Raw genomic sequence first — 13,293 nt, 5'->3', positions numbered from 1 at the left:
AAAACATCCCTTTTGTTCCCATGGCAATTTATCCTTACAGTTCCTGCCATGAAAATATAATCACTTGGATATTCATCCAAAACCACAACCAATCCTTAAGTATCCTTTTCGAAACAACCAAGCTGAAACAACAGGCCTAACATCCTTTAATTAAGAAAACATCCTTTCCTAATCCAGCAAGTAACCACTCTACTTACTAACCTCTTTTTCATCTCAAACAAGGTTGACCCTCATTAGAAACATTAATGGTAAACCATCTCAACAAGTTTCTTAAGCCACCGTTGCATTAGAACTTAGCTTATCCCCACTTAAATCATTTTCAGTCTTGATATACTGCCTCCCTAGGGTTTACTCTCCCCCTTGGGATCTAGGATTGCTCAAGTAACAACTTTAACGGTTATCTTCTAGATCTTTTCAATTATCTATGTGATTTTACCTTGACCTTTACTAATCAAGGCTACCTATTTAGGGTAGAAGATCAACCCATCTTAAGCCCTGTAATGGCGAATACATACATTTATGTTTTTCATGATATGTCAGATTAGGGTCTAACTTACGCATCTTCTCTCTAAGACAAATTTTAACTTTATCCTACAATTTCAAGGCTATCATACAAAACTTGAATTCAAGCGCTTCAATGTACATTAAAATTGATGCAATCTTCCTATGCAATCTTGACACGCTTCTTGTTATATTTTATGCAATTTTCCTTCAATGCATCATCTATTGTTACTTGCTTTTCAGTCTCCTTTCCTATTACTCATATAATGTAACACTAATGTCTTTTACCTATTGTATGCATGCAATTCTACCTCTATTAAAGAATTCATGATGCGTGAGAAGAATCTAAATTTTGGTACAACCTGGATATGAGCTATCATTGCTGGAGGGTTGGTGGTATTCATGTCTCCGCTTGCATTGGATATGTTCCTAGCTCTCTTTGCAACTTCAGCACTTGTGCTCCTTGTAACTTGTCTCTTGGGTGCCATCATTGTGTGTTCTTGGTCTTGCAACCCTTGAGGTAAATTGACCTGCCTTGGTAGAAGGAAGTGGTACGAGGGTCCACAGAGAATCTAAGGCCAATCAATGTGACTTCATGCATAAGTCTTCTTCTTCTTTTACCCTCTTCTTCTCCTTCTTTCTCCTCTCTCTCTCTCTTCTTCTCCTTCTTTCTCTCACTTCCTCTTCTTCTTCTTCTTCTTCTCCTTCTCTCTCTCCCTCTTCTTCTTCTTCTTCTTCTTTTCTTCTCCTTCTCTCTCTCCCTCTTCTTGTTCTTTTCTTCTCTTCTCCTCTTCTCGTTTCTCTCTCTCCCTCTTCTTCTTCTTCTTCTTCTTCTTCTTCTCTTCTTCCTCTTCTTCTTCTTCTTCTTCTCCTCTCTCTCCCTCTTCTTCTTCTTCTTCTTCTTCTTCTTCTTCTTCTTCTTCTTCTTCTTCTTCTTCTTCTTCTTCTTCTTCTTCTTCTCTCACGCCTAGGGGGCGTTGTTCACGGGCAACGGTTGGGGGTTTTTGATGACGAGGGGGCACTATTGATGTAGGTGACCACGGAGGGGCTTTGCTTCCTTTTGTAGATGGGGGGAGAGGTGGCTTATGGGGGGGGGGGGGGGGGGGGGGAGGGGGGGAACGATGCAACCCGCCATCTAGGGGGCTGCATGTCCCCCCCTTCCCTACATCTTACTCACTCTGTCTCTCTCTCTCTCTCGCTGCCATGCACACGGCAGGGGGAGAGAGAGGGAGAGTAAAAAAAATTCAAAAAAAGTTACAAATTTTGAGGGGTTGGATTCTCATGGGGGAGGCACGGGGGGAAGCACGGGTGGAGATATTACATCAAATTTGATAGATTGGGGTGGATTGTGGTTACAATTCTATAGAGGATAGAGGAGCTCTCTCACTCTGCGGGGACTCAAGATAAGCATCAACCACCACACGCTGGGCACCTCTGCCGAATATCAGCCGACCGACGGGTATATCTACTTGACAGTCCACTTGCAAGATCCAAGGTCGTCCGAATAATACTTGGTAACTTGGCCGGCTTGCAAAACGAATCACCCTAAAGTCCAACAGGCATTCTACATTTGCAACAGTGACATGGACCTTAGTAATGCAGCCTTTCGACTGTCTCAAACTATCATCTACCATTCTGAGAATTGTGGAGGTATCTTTCTGGATCGCAAGACCCAACCTTTCCATTAGTTCAGAACTCATAATGTTAACAGATGATCCCATATCGACAATGGCATAATCTACTAATATCCCATCGACATAGGCTGCAACCCTTGGGCAATGCTTCTCAGCATGCTCGAACCAGTCATCACCAACTCGCACAATACCCAAAGGTTCTACGATATACCCGGTACGTAGGATCTTTCTAAATTCCTTGCGTACTCCTGGGGAAAGCTTAATAAGCTGTAAAAGATTCACATCCGGCTTGACTTCGCAAAGAGAGCTCGCCAAATCGAATTCATGACAGTTCGATAGAGCTCGCTTATCATGCCAAACCATCCGCTCTTTAGGTCGCTGAACCGGCTTTATTGCCTCTTTCTTAACTTTCACCTTCTTCTTTGGTGGTTCCTTATCGGCTTTACTTTCTACGGGCTTCAAAGGTCCCCCTTCCATGGAAGGATCCAAAACTTGCGTTCCTTTGTCGCCTTGTTTAGGGTTTCCGTCGGCTTATCCTTGTCGGCTTCTCTACCCTTTTGACCTCTTGTAAGAACAGCTCGCAGATTAGAGGTTTCAGCATCATTAACGTGTATAGCCTCAATCAAACAAACCCCACTACCACTGGGTAGCTCCTCCACTGTAGTCTTTGGTCATTGAAGTATTTGTTTAGGCCCATCTTCTCGTTGGGAATCATTTCCTTGCACACGATGATTAACAGGCCGTGGTTGCCGACTACCACGCTGGAGGGAACTGATCTTACTCCAGCAAGTAGCTGCTAAATGGCCAAATTTTCCACAAATGTTGCACTTAACATTTGGGCAATTTCTTTGATAGTGCTGCCCACCACACCATTTGCAACTAAACCTCGAAGGTGCGCCCTCATCTGGGTACCTACTTCCTATCAAATTTTATTGTTTTTTAAGGAAGTTGACATCAACGGCTATTTGCCGATACTGCTCCGTAATCATGTCGGTATAATGCTTCATCATGTCCTTAACCTCGCCAAGAACATTGGAAGCGCTCGACTTATAGCCTTGGTCATTACCATGTCCTTCCATCGGCCTAACAATTCGATTAGGCACTAGTTGTTGAGCCACATGCATGGTATTAGAATTGACCGCCTGGCCTCCACCATTTGACTGCCCGTAGGCATCGACATGCTAGAGGGAGCTGGTAATAAAGGGACATTCTGCATCATGTTCCCTCTCCCATTAGGGTTAGCCATCGCTATCCCTTGGCCACTACTGCCATTGGCCATCGCCACATTGTTTCCCAATACTAAACCCATATTCCAATTGCCTCGAGAAGCATAGGCTGCTTGTAGTCAGGAGTACACTTCTTGTGCTCGTGTAATGGCAGTATCTATATCCCCCAAAGGGACACTACTCAACTGCAATTGGATGTTAAAGTCCAAACCATGTAGAAAATATTGCAATTGGGCAGCTACGGGGATAGGAATAGAGGTGTCCAACTTACGGAAAACCTCTTTTATTTTCTTCGCATAAGCACGAATATCCTCGTGTGGTTCTTGGCGGGTCACGTTAAGTACACGCAACTAATATTGCCCACCCCTTTTAGGGGTAAACTCCATTTGAAAAGCTCCATAAAATGAATCAATATTCAATATGGTTCCGGCTTCTAAACCATGATACCATATAGTGGCTCTTCCTTTAAGCGTCATGTTGAAGAACATCATTAAATGTCCTCCTTCTTGGATGTGACAGTTACACATCAGCTTTTGAAACTCCCTAATGTGGAGTTTCGCATCTTCCTCAACTAGCCCATTAAAAATGGGTAACGGGTAACCTAGAGCCGGCAAATCCATCGTTCCTGCTGGAATTGCAATAGGCTGTGCCATGACGAGGATTGGATTTGCACTAGGATTAAGGGACGGTGGGGTTACACCTCCCGCACTTGATGTAGACTGGCTTATGGAAGAAAGGGGAGCACTAGAGCTTCCACCTTCTCCTAACTTACTGCTTGTGGCCCCAAGACCACTAGATCCACTCCCTCGTAAGGGTTCAGCACCGTTACGCTTAGGGGAATATCTCCTAAAAATTTCAGCACGTCGCCTAGCTCTTTCGTCTCTCTCTTGCTTTTGGATTTCTGCTATACGATGCTTAGCGATAAATAACGGATCAATCACAGTATCCTTTGGCATAAACTGCTAGTTGGTCCCTAAACAACCAGGATTCGAGGACCGCCACTTTTAAGCGGCTCCCGGCAGAGGCACCACTGATGGAACCTAGAACGGGCCGGCACTCGCTCGTGCACTAGCCGGATCTCTATCTCATGCGCTCAACAACCCCACGGCCTTGCGGCCAGGAGCGTTGATGACACATACATTGCCTTCCTAAATGTCTTGCGTTTGTATTATGCCGTTTGTAGTCCACTTTCCTCTCATCCACTACTCCTCAGAGGGAGTCCCTTACACATTGCCTAATGGCACGAAGCACAGACATAGGGGGTCCCCCAATGGCTGAATGCCACCACCCCTCTGCAACTCTCCTACACCTTGGGGATTGGCCCCTCGGTGCGTCACTCAACATATAAACATTTCGCACAAAATCCACTCAAGGTACCATCTAATCGTATACATGAATGTATCATTGTCCTTACTTCTCTTTCCCCTAGACCCCACGACTAGCCTATGGCTTAGGGTGTCCTGTCTCTCACTCAACATGGGTCAAGGTCCTAATGAAAGCAATTGCTGTGCATCCAGGATTTCTGATACCTTTCAATATTTCCATGATTTATGCATATTGTGGATGCCAAGTGCTCAAACAATTATAAAATCAATATTGTGCACATGTGGAAAACATCCTTTCAATGATTTTCAACGACCGTTCTTATGCGGCGTTGCACGAATATATCACCGAGGAAACCCTCGTGCTACTAGGCCCTTATTTTATAATTATTCACCAACCTATATGGCATGCACACAAAAACCAGCAATCTTTTCATCATTTTACTCCGCATTTAGACACATTTTAACCACTCTACCCTCCCATCGATCAAATGTTGCATTGTTATATAGATTTATAAGGTATTTTGCCATTATTTTATGTGTAAAAACCGGAAGAAACACACTAGAACAAGAAGGTGGGGCTGAATTAAGGCAAATCCTCATGCTTCAGTCCCCACAAACATTCACGAACATTGTTCTTAATTTTCATTACTTTTCTGCATCCAAAATGTATTTTTCCCCTAATTTTTAGTGGTTTTTCTCTATTTTCCTTGTATTTTTCCTTATTTTTTGAATTGTTTTATTACTAAAAATTCAAAATAGGTTATGGGCTATGGCCCTTAGTTCCTTCTTGCAACAAAAATGACAATTTAGTTGGTGTTCCTATTTATTCTTCCATTTTTATACCCAAAAACATCATTTTCCCTTGATTTTCCATATTTTACGTGTTTTAGTGTATTATTTTGAGCCACAAGATGGATGGTTTTTCTGATTTTCTGATTATGATCAACAAATACTCATGGAAAACAGCAACATAAACAATTTTTAGCCCACATGAACAACATTTTATCAATCAAAAGCCATGAAATCTCAAATTTCCTTTGAAAAAATTGAATTACCGCTTATTTGCGTGTTTCGGGTTTCATGTCCATGGCTGCAAATCTGAAAATCAGCAGCACTTCATGCTCATGACGATCACAAGTCACCATTTCCAGCCCGTGGAGCAATCCGATCGATGTCGGACAAGCCTCCACCATTCTTTCTTCTTCCTTTCTCTTCCCACATGAACTCCCTCTTAGAGGAGAGAGAGGGAGGAGAGAGAAAGACTAATTTTCTCTCTCCCTCTACAGGCTGCCATTCCTCGCGTAGACCGGAGCGATACGGAGTGCGGAGTGATAGTAATTGCATGCTGTAGTGGCTTCCATGGCTTGCTTTCAAGCCCTCATCACAATTTGTGGGGGGGGCGCTTTTTTCGGCGCCTCCTGCAGCACGCCGCCCCCCTCCTAAATCACATTTTTTCATGAAAGGGGGGGTGCCCCCTCTCCGAATCGCGATCTGAAATTTTATGTAAGCTCGTCTCGGTATCCCGCACTGACTGATAGCTCCACTGACTGCCACAGGCGCATGGAAAAATTACTAAAAATCCGCAAGTGTTGCCCGGGCGTCCTTAGAGCACTTTGACGCTTAAAATCGTCCTAGGTTGAGCCACCGCCTTTGACATTGGATATTTTTCCCTTGATATTCATAATTTTTAGCTATTTTTAAGCAATTTCGAGCACCAAAATTTCGCTCTCATTGGCGACCACGGGATAGGGCGACTCAGCCCGTCGAATCCACGAACATATCTGCACATAAACAACCAAAGAAGCATCAAACTGATACAAAATAAATATATAATAAAACTTAGCACAATGCTTCCCCTACCCCTGGACAGAACCAAGGCATGACATCCACAAGGAGTAGGCCTAGCATCATCTAATAGAAGATCCGAAGCGAGTCACTAACCAACTGCTCCAACACAGCCAAACTAAAAAACCTATCAAAGAGGCTGCCCTAAGTGGTGGTTTGAACTACCTACCAACTAAAGACAACACAACTAGGAGCTCCTACAAGGCGAGGACTCCTATAGCCTGAGCAAGGAGTATTTTCTTTCAGTACATTTCTTCTTTTAGGGTTTTTATTGTATCAACATACTTGGGCATGTAAAAAGAAGGGAGCTGAGCGTAGTGACCCAAGGAGAACAGGGCATCGGTCTCAGGACCTGCCTTGGCACCCAAGAACCTACCAAGCCCTCGCAAGGCGACACTTAATCCTTTTCTATCGCTCACTTTTATTTTCACTCCAACTTTCCTTGTTTTGTCATCATTTTTTTTTTCCCCCCAGCGAGAAGCCACCCCTAGGAAGACAAGGTATCGGCCCCGGGTCTGATTCGTCCCCAGGAACCTACCAGGCCTTCGCAAGGCAATGATCATCTGCTTATATATTTTCATTTCTTTTCTTTTCTTTGATAGGGGTTAGAACCCCTTTTTACATGCCTTCGTATTTATATTCATCTTTTGGGATGTTTAGGGTTTCTTGGCATCATCATTATTATCTTCTAGCAGGCTTCTCTAACTGCCTCACTACTAACAAGAACTCCTAGAACGGCTGCCTACTAGCAGGCTAGCAGAATAGGGCCACTGGACTTCCTTCTAAAACAGGTCTTTCGATGCCTGACAATGTCTTTACAGGAGGCAATGACTACTCCGACCTCCCTCAAACATACTTAGCCTAAACCTGGGACTTCATGCCTTGGTTGCCGGTCCCCAACAAAAATGTATCCCCTCAACAAGTACAAAGACACATATAACAGGAAAGAAAGGTACTCGTAAAGGAGAGATATCACCTAGATTGGCCACAAGAAGCTTCCATCGCAGCAAAGGCTCCTCCAGGCTCTACCAAATTCCACGAATCACGAAACCTGTCCAGCACAACACTTAAAACAAAAACCTGATTAAACGCACCCGCACTAGACAGGGAAATGGCCCTCTTGGCCTAATGAAATAAAACACTTCACTACAAAACTGAATTGGCCCTCTTGGCCTAATGAAATAAAACAATACTACTCATAACATCCTCCTGGAAACAACTATGATAGACATCAAAGCATACCATTCCCAGGGGAACAGGGCTCGTAGCCCTAAACTAGGTGCATTAAATTATGCCCCATCCTTCCTGCGTATATCACAAGAGGTGTTCGCATCACATGTCGTCTAATCAGCCTGTGGGTCCAAGATAATAAATGCAGATGAGTCTCGCCTACCCTTTGCATCACCCAGATCAACCATTGTTTGCCAAAGAGGGCATGTTCAGAAAGCATACCCCACAAACGACCAGGTCCTATCTCACCATCAATAGATATATCGGGACAAGGGCCACAATTAAAGAAGAGGTCTTCTTCATACGCAAGGTTAGCCAATGAATTGGCAAACTGATTCCAATTTCGTGGAATCAGCTGAAAAGACACTCTATCAAATTTGTCTAGCAGAGCTATGGCAGTATGATGGTACATGCAAAGGATGGGGTTTCGTACCATGTACGTCCCATTGAGTTGATTTAAAACCAACTGCGAGTCCCCTTTCACCAATAACTGGCGAATACCACCCTTCTTTGCAATATTCAAACCCATAATCAGGGCTTTGTATTCTGCCATATTATTGGTAAAATTCACCCCGAGATAAGCAGCTAACTTCATGACAATGCGTCGTCGGGGGTCTCGGATGACGACTCCTACACTTCTTTTTTGCATGCCCCCTGGATGCCCCATCAAAGTACAAGGTGTACGTCCATAAAGGGTTTACATATCCCGCCATCCTGAACTCTACTCATAATTATGGTTATCGAAATTCAGCATATTAAATGGGTGGACTGTAAGCTCCATCCCTCCATCATCATTGAATTCAACAGGGATGCTCGTCAAAATTTGTAGGCAGTGATGGCAGAAGACCTTGATCTCCCAAATAAATGTCCCGCCTTCTTGCTCAATCACCTTGTATCCTTTGCTCCACCAAATGAGCTTTCCCTGATGATACCTCTGTTCTAAATATGGGTGTTCTAAATAAGGGATCAGACGACCCATCAACCTCTATCACGATTTCCTTGCAGATGTTTGATCGATCTCGCCTAGACCTGCAAGGCAGTCATAGTATTAGTGCAATCAGAAATAATAAGGTTTAATCTTATTAAGATTAACCTTATTTTTAAATTCTATCCCCTCAAGGTCAGCTAACAAGACTGTGGATTTATTCTTTCCTATTCTAACGATCCTATAGGGCCCGTCCTATTTGGGCTCTAGCTTGCCTGGAAATAATTCACGTCGTGCGTCATAATACAGAACAAGCTGTCCTTTCTTGAAGGTGTATTTCTTGGCTTTAAGGTCATGTAGCTACTTCATTCGATGCTTCGTCACTTCTTGGTGCAATAAGCTCTGTAGCTTAAGCTCATCTAAATGTGCCAGTGTCGTCAAGCGCTCAAAAAGTGCATCTTCATCACTCAAAGAATGATTGAAGGCAAACCGAATAGTCGGCAGCTCAATCTCTAAAGGCAAGACACACTCCTCCCCATATACTAACTTGAACGGGGTATGGCCAGTGGCTCGTTTGAAGGTCGTATTATAGGCCCACACTGCCATATATAACTTTTTATCCCAATCCCGTTTCTTTTCCGACACAATTTTGGACAGGATGCCCACAAGCTGCTTGTTGGTGCTTTCAACTTGCCCATTGGCTTGCGGGTTATATGGGGTTGTCTTGTTATGCTTGATTTGCCAAATTTCTGTCAAACCTTTGATCACCTTATTCAGGAAATGGGTTCTGCGGTCCGACACTAATTCTTTCGGCGGACCAAAACGGCATATTATCTGCTCTAAAAGGAAACTAGCAGTTTCTTTAGCATCATCTTTCCTTGTTGCAGGTTCTTCTGACCACTTTGTGAAGTAGTCAGTTGCTACAATGATATACCTCTTTTGCGCAGTCGACGACGAAGTAATAGGGCCCATAAAGTCTATTCCCCACTTCTCAAATGGAAGTATCGCCATAATAGGGGTGAGTGGTCGTTTCCTATTCTCTCGACTATCATGTCGTTGATAAATATCGCATCTCTTAACATACGCAAACGCATCCTGGAAGATGGCAGGCCACCAATAACCTGCTCTTAAAGCCTTTTGTGCTGTAAGCCGTCCAGCAAAATGGCCGCCGCAAGCAGAATCATGGCACTCTTCCAAAATGAATGGCACCTCGTCAGGCATCACACATCGGCGGTAGATGTCATCAACCCCTTGCCGATATAATGTACCTGCGATCAAGGCAAACTTTAACGCTTGCTGCTTAATTTTCCTTCTCTCAGCTTTAGATAATTCGGATCCAGCCTCTCCCGTCGATAAATAATGCATTATTGCAGCATACCAGGAGGGAATAGATGCCGTATCTATTTTAAATAACAACTCTATATCACTACCTTCAGCCACAGATTCTTTCGGCTCCCCAAAGTCCACAAGACATTCCACGATGCCTTGCAACCTTGGTGACTTACTCCTGATTTCATAATCAAATTCCGGCAAAGTGATTAACCACTTCGCTAGACGATCAGGCGGCTGTAGCTTATTCATCAATAATCGAAGTCCCTCCACCTTCGTATAAAGCACGACTTTCTCATAGAGAATATAATGCCTAAATTTCTTGGTCCCAAAGACCATCACTAGACACAACTTCTCCATGTAGGTATAATTGATTTCGGATACCCCCAGCTTCCGACTAGCAAAAGCAATCGGGTGGTACCACTTCTCTTCCCAAATTTGGGCTAAACAACAATTGATACTATACATGGTGGCTGCCGAAAATATATAGAACACCTCACCTCTTTTAGGTGCTTTTAAAACGGGCGCTCTTGCTAGCTCCTATTTCACATCCTCGAATGCTACCTTATAAGGGTCACCCCATACAAACAAACAGCTAAAGGACAATAAATTTGTAAGCGGCAATGTTCTTTCTGCCAAGGCGTTTATGAATCTACGGTAATAACCAACCGAAGACAGAAAGCTATGAACTTCCTTCGGAGTGCGTGGTGGACCCATGGCAACTATAACTTTGACCTTCTCGGGGTCTGTCGCAATTCCTACCGAACTGACCACATGACCCAGTAATAGCCCATAAGGAACTCCAAAAACACACTTCCATCGGTTTAGGGCGATGCAGAATTGTCTACAGCACTCAAAGCATTTTCTTAAAATGATCAACTGCCTTTCTCTCACAGTGGCGACCCCTAAGTCATCAATAAACACCTTCAACTCTTCAGGGGATATGTCACCGAATGTCTTATCTGCTGTTTGTTGCCACGAACAAAGCGCATTGCATAAACCAAAGGCCATCGCATGGTACGTAAAAATACCAAATACAGTAATAAAAGTTGTTTTCAACTTGTCCTCTTCTGCAATTGCCATCTAGTTATATCCTGCAAAGCAATCCATAAACGAATATATCTCCCTACCCGCTAATTGATCCAAAATCTGGTCAATAAATGGCAACGGGTAGTAGTCCTTAACTGTCTGCTTATTCAGCTTCCTAAAGTCTACACATAATCGGATTTGATTATTCTTCTTCTTTCTGATCACAACTAGCGAACACCATTTCGTGTGTTGCACAGGAAAAATCAAACCTGCTTTCGGAAGCTTCTGTAACTCTTCAAACAGCCCGTCCCTCAGTTCGAAAGGCATACGCCTTACTTTTTGTCATATAGGATGACTGCCCTCTTTCAACGGAATTGTATGAATAGCAAGACTAGGAGGAATGCCTCTCAACTCATCATAACTCCAGGCAAAGATATCACGGAATTCCTGGATCAAGGCCACATAGTCCTCCCTTTCAGCTCTGCTGAGCATAGAACCTCATTTGATTGGCCATGAATCATCAGGCGTACCAAGGTCTAGCTCGATAACTTCTTCATCTCTTATACGATCTTGGCCCTCTATCGGCTCGTTCAAAGTGATCTGATAGATGTCTTCCGTGGTGGATCCCTCTTTGGACTCATCACTCGATGATGTCTCACTGGCCGATAAATCTTCTAATGTCTCCAATTCTGTAGAGGATAGAGGAGCTCTCTCACTCTGCGGGGACTCAAGATAAGCATCAACCACCACACACTGGGCACCTCTGCCGAATATCAGCCGACCAGCGGGTATATCTACTTGGCAGTCCGCTTGCAAGATCCAAGGTCGTCTGAGTAATACTTGGTAACTTGGCTGCCTGCAAAACGAATCACCCTAAAGTCCAACAGGCATTCTACATTTGCAACAGTGACATGGACCTTAGTAATGCAGCCTTCCGGCTGTCTCAAACTATCATCTGCCATTCTGAGAATTGTGGAGGTATCTTTCTGGATCGCAAGACCCAACCTTTCCATCAGTTCAGAACTCATAATGTTAACAGATGATCCCGTGTCGACAACGGCATAATCTACTAATATCCCATCGACATAGGCTGCAACCCTTGGGCAATGCTTCTCAGCATGCTCGAACCAGTCATCACCAACTCGCGCAATACCCAAAGGTTCTACGATATACCCGGTATGTAGGATCTTTCTAAATTCCTTGCGTACTCGTGGGGAAAGCTTAATAAGCTCTAAAAGATTCACATCTGGCTTGACTTCGCAAAGAGAGCTCGCCAAATCGAATTCATGATAGTTCGATAAAGCTCGCTTTTCATGCCAAACCATCCGCTCTTTAGGTCGCTAAACCGGCTTTATTGCCTCTTTCTTAACTTTCACCTTCTTCTTTGGTGGTTCCTTATCGGCTTTACTTTCTACGGGCTTCAAAGGTCCCCCTTCCATGGTAGGATCCAAAACTTGTGTTCCTTTGTCGCCTTGTTTAGGGTTTCCGTCGACAAGCTTATCCTTGTCGGCTTCTCTACCCTTTTGACCTCTTGTAAGAACAGCTCGTAGATTAGAGGTTTCAGCATCATTAACGCGTACATCCTCAATCAAACTAACCCCACTACCACTGGGTAGCTCCTCCACTGTAGTCTTTGGTCGTTGAAGTATTTGTTTAGGCCCATCTTCTCGCTGGGAATCATTTCCTTGCACACGATGATTAATAGGCCCTGGTTGCCGACTACCGCGCTGGAGGGAACTGATCTTACTCCAGCAAGTAGCTGCTAAATGGCCAAATTTTCCACAAATGTCGCACTTAACATTTGGGCAATTTCTTTGATAGTGCTGCCCACCACACCATTTGCAACTAAACCTCGAAGGTACGCCCTCATCTGGGTACCTACTTCCTATCAAATTTTGTTGTTTTTTAAGGAAGTTGACATCAACGGCTATTTGCCGATACTGCTCTGTAATCATGTCGGTATAATGCTTCATCATGTCCTTAACCTCACAAAGAACATTGGAAGCGCTCGACTCATAGCCTTGGTCATTACCATGTCCTTCCATCGGCCTAACAATTCGATTAGGCAGTAGTTGTTGAGCCACATGCATGGTATTAGAATTGACCACCTGGCCTCCACCATTTGGAGCCATTTGACTGCCCGTAGGTATCGACATGCTAGAGGGAGCTGGTAATAAAGGGACATTCTGCATCATGTTCCCTCTCCCATTAGGGTTAGCCATCGCTATCCCTTGGCCACTACTGCCATT

The sequence above is a fragment of the Lygodium microphyllum genome, chromosome 17 (genome assembly GCF_053477565.2).
Source record: "Lygodium microphyllum isolate KBCC chromosome 17, Lygodium_microphyllum_v1.1.10, whole genome shotgun sequence".
Taxonomy (NCBI): Eukaryota; Viridiplantae; Streptophyta; class Polypodiopsida; order Schizaeales; family Lygodiaceae; genus Lygodium; species Lygodium microphyllum.
The sequence above is the reverse complement of the archived record's forward strand: the minus strand, read 5'-3'. Positions refer to the sequence as shown.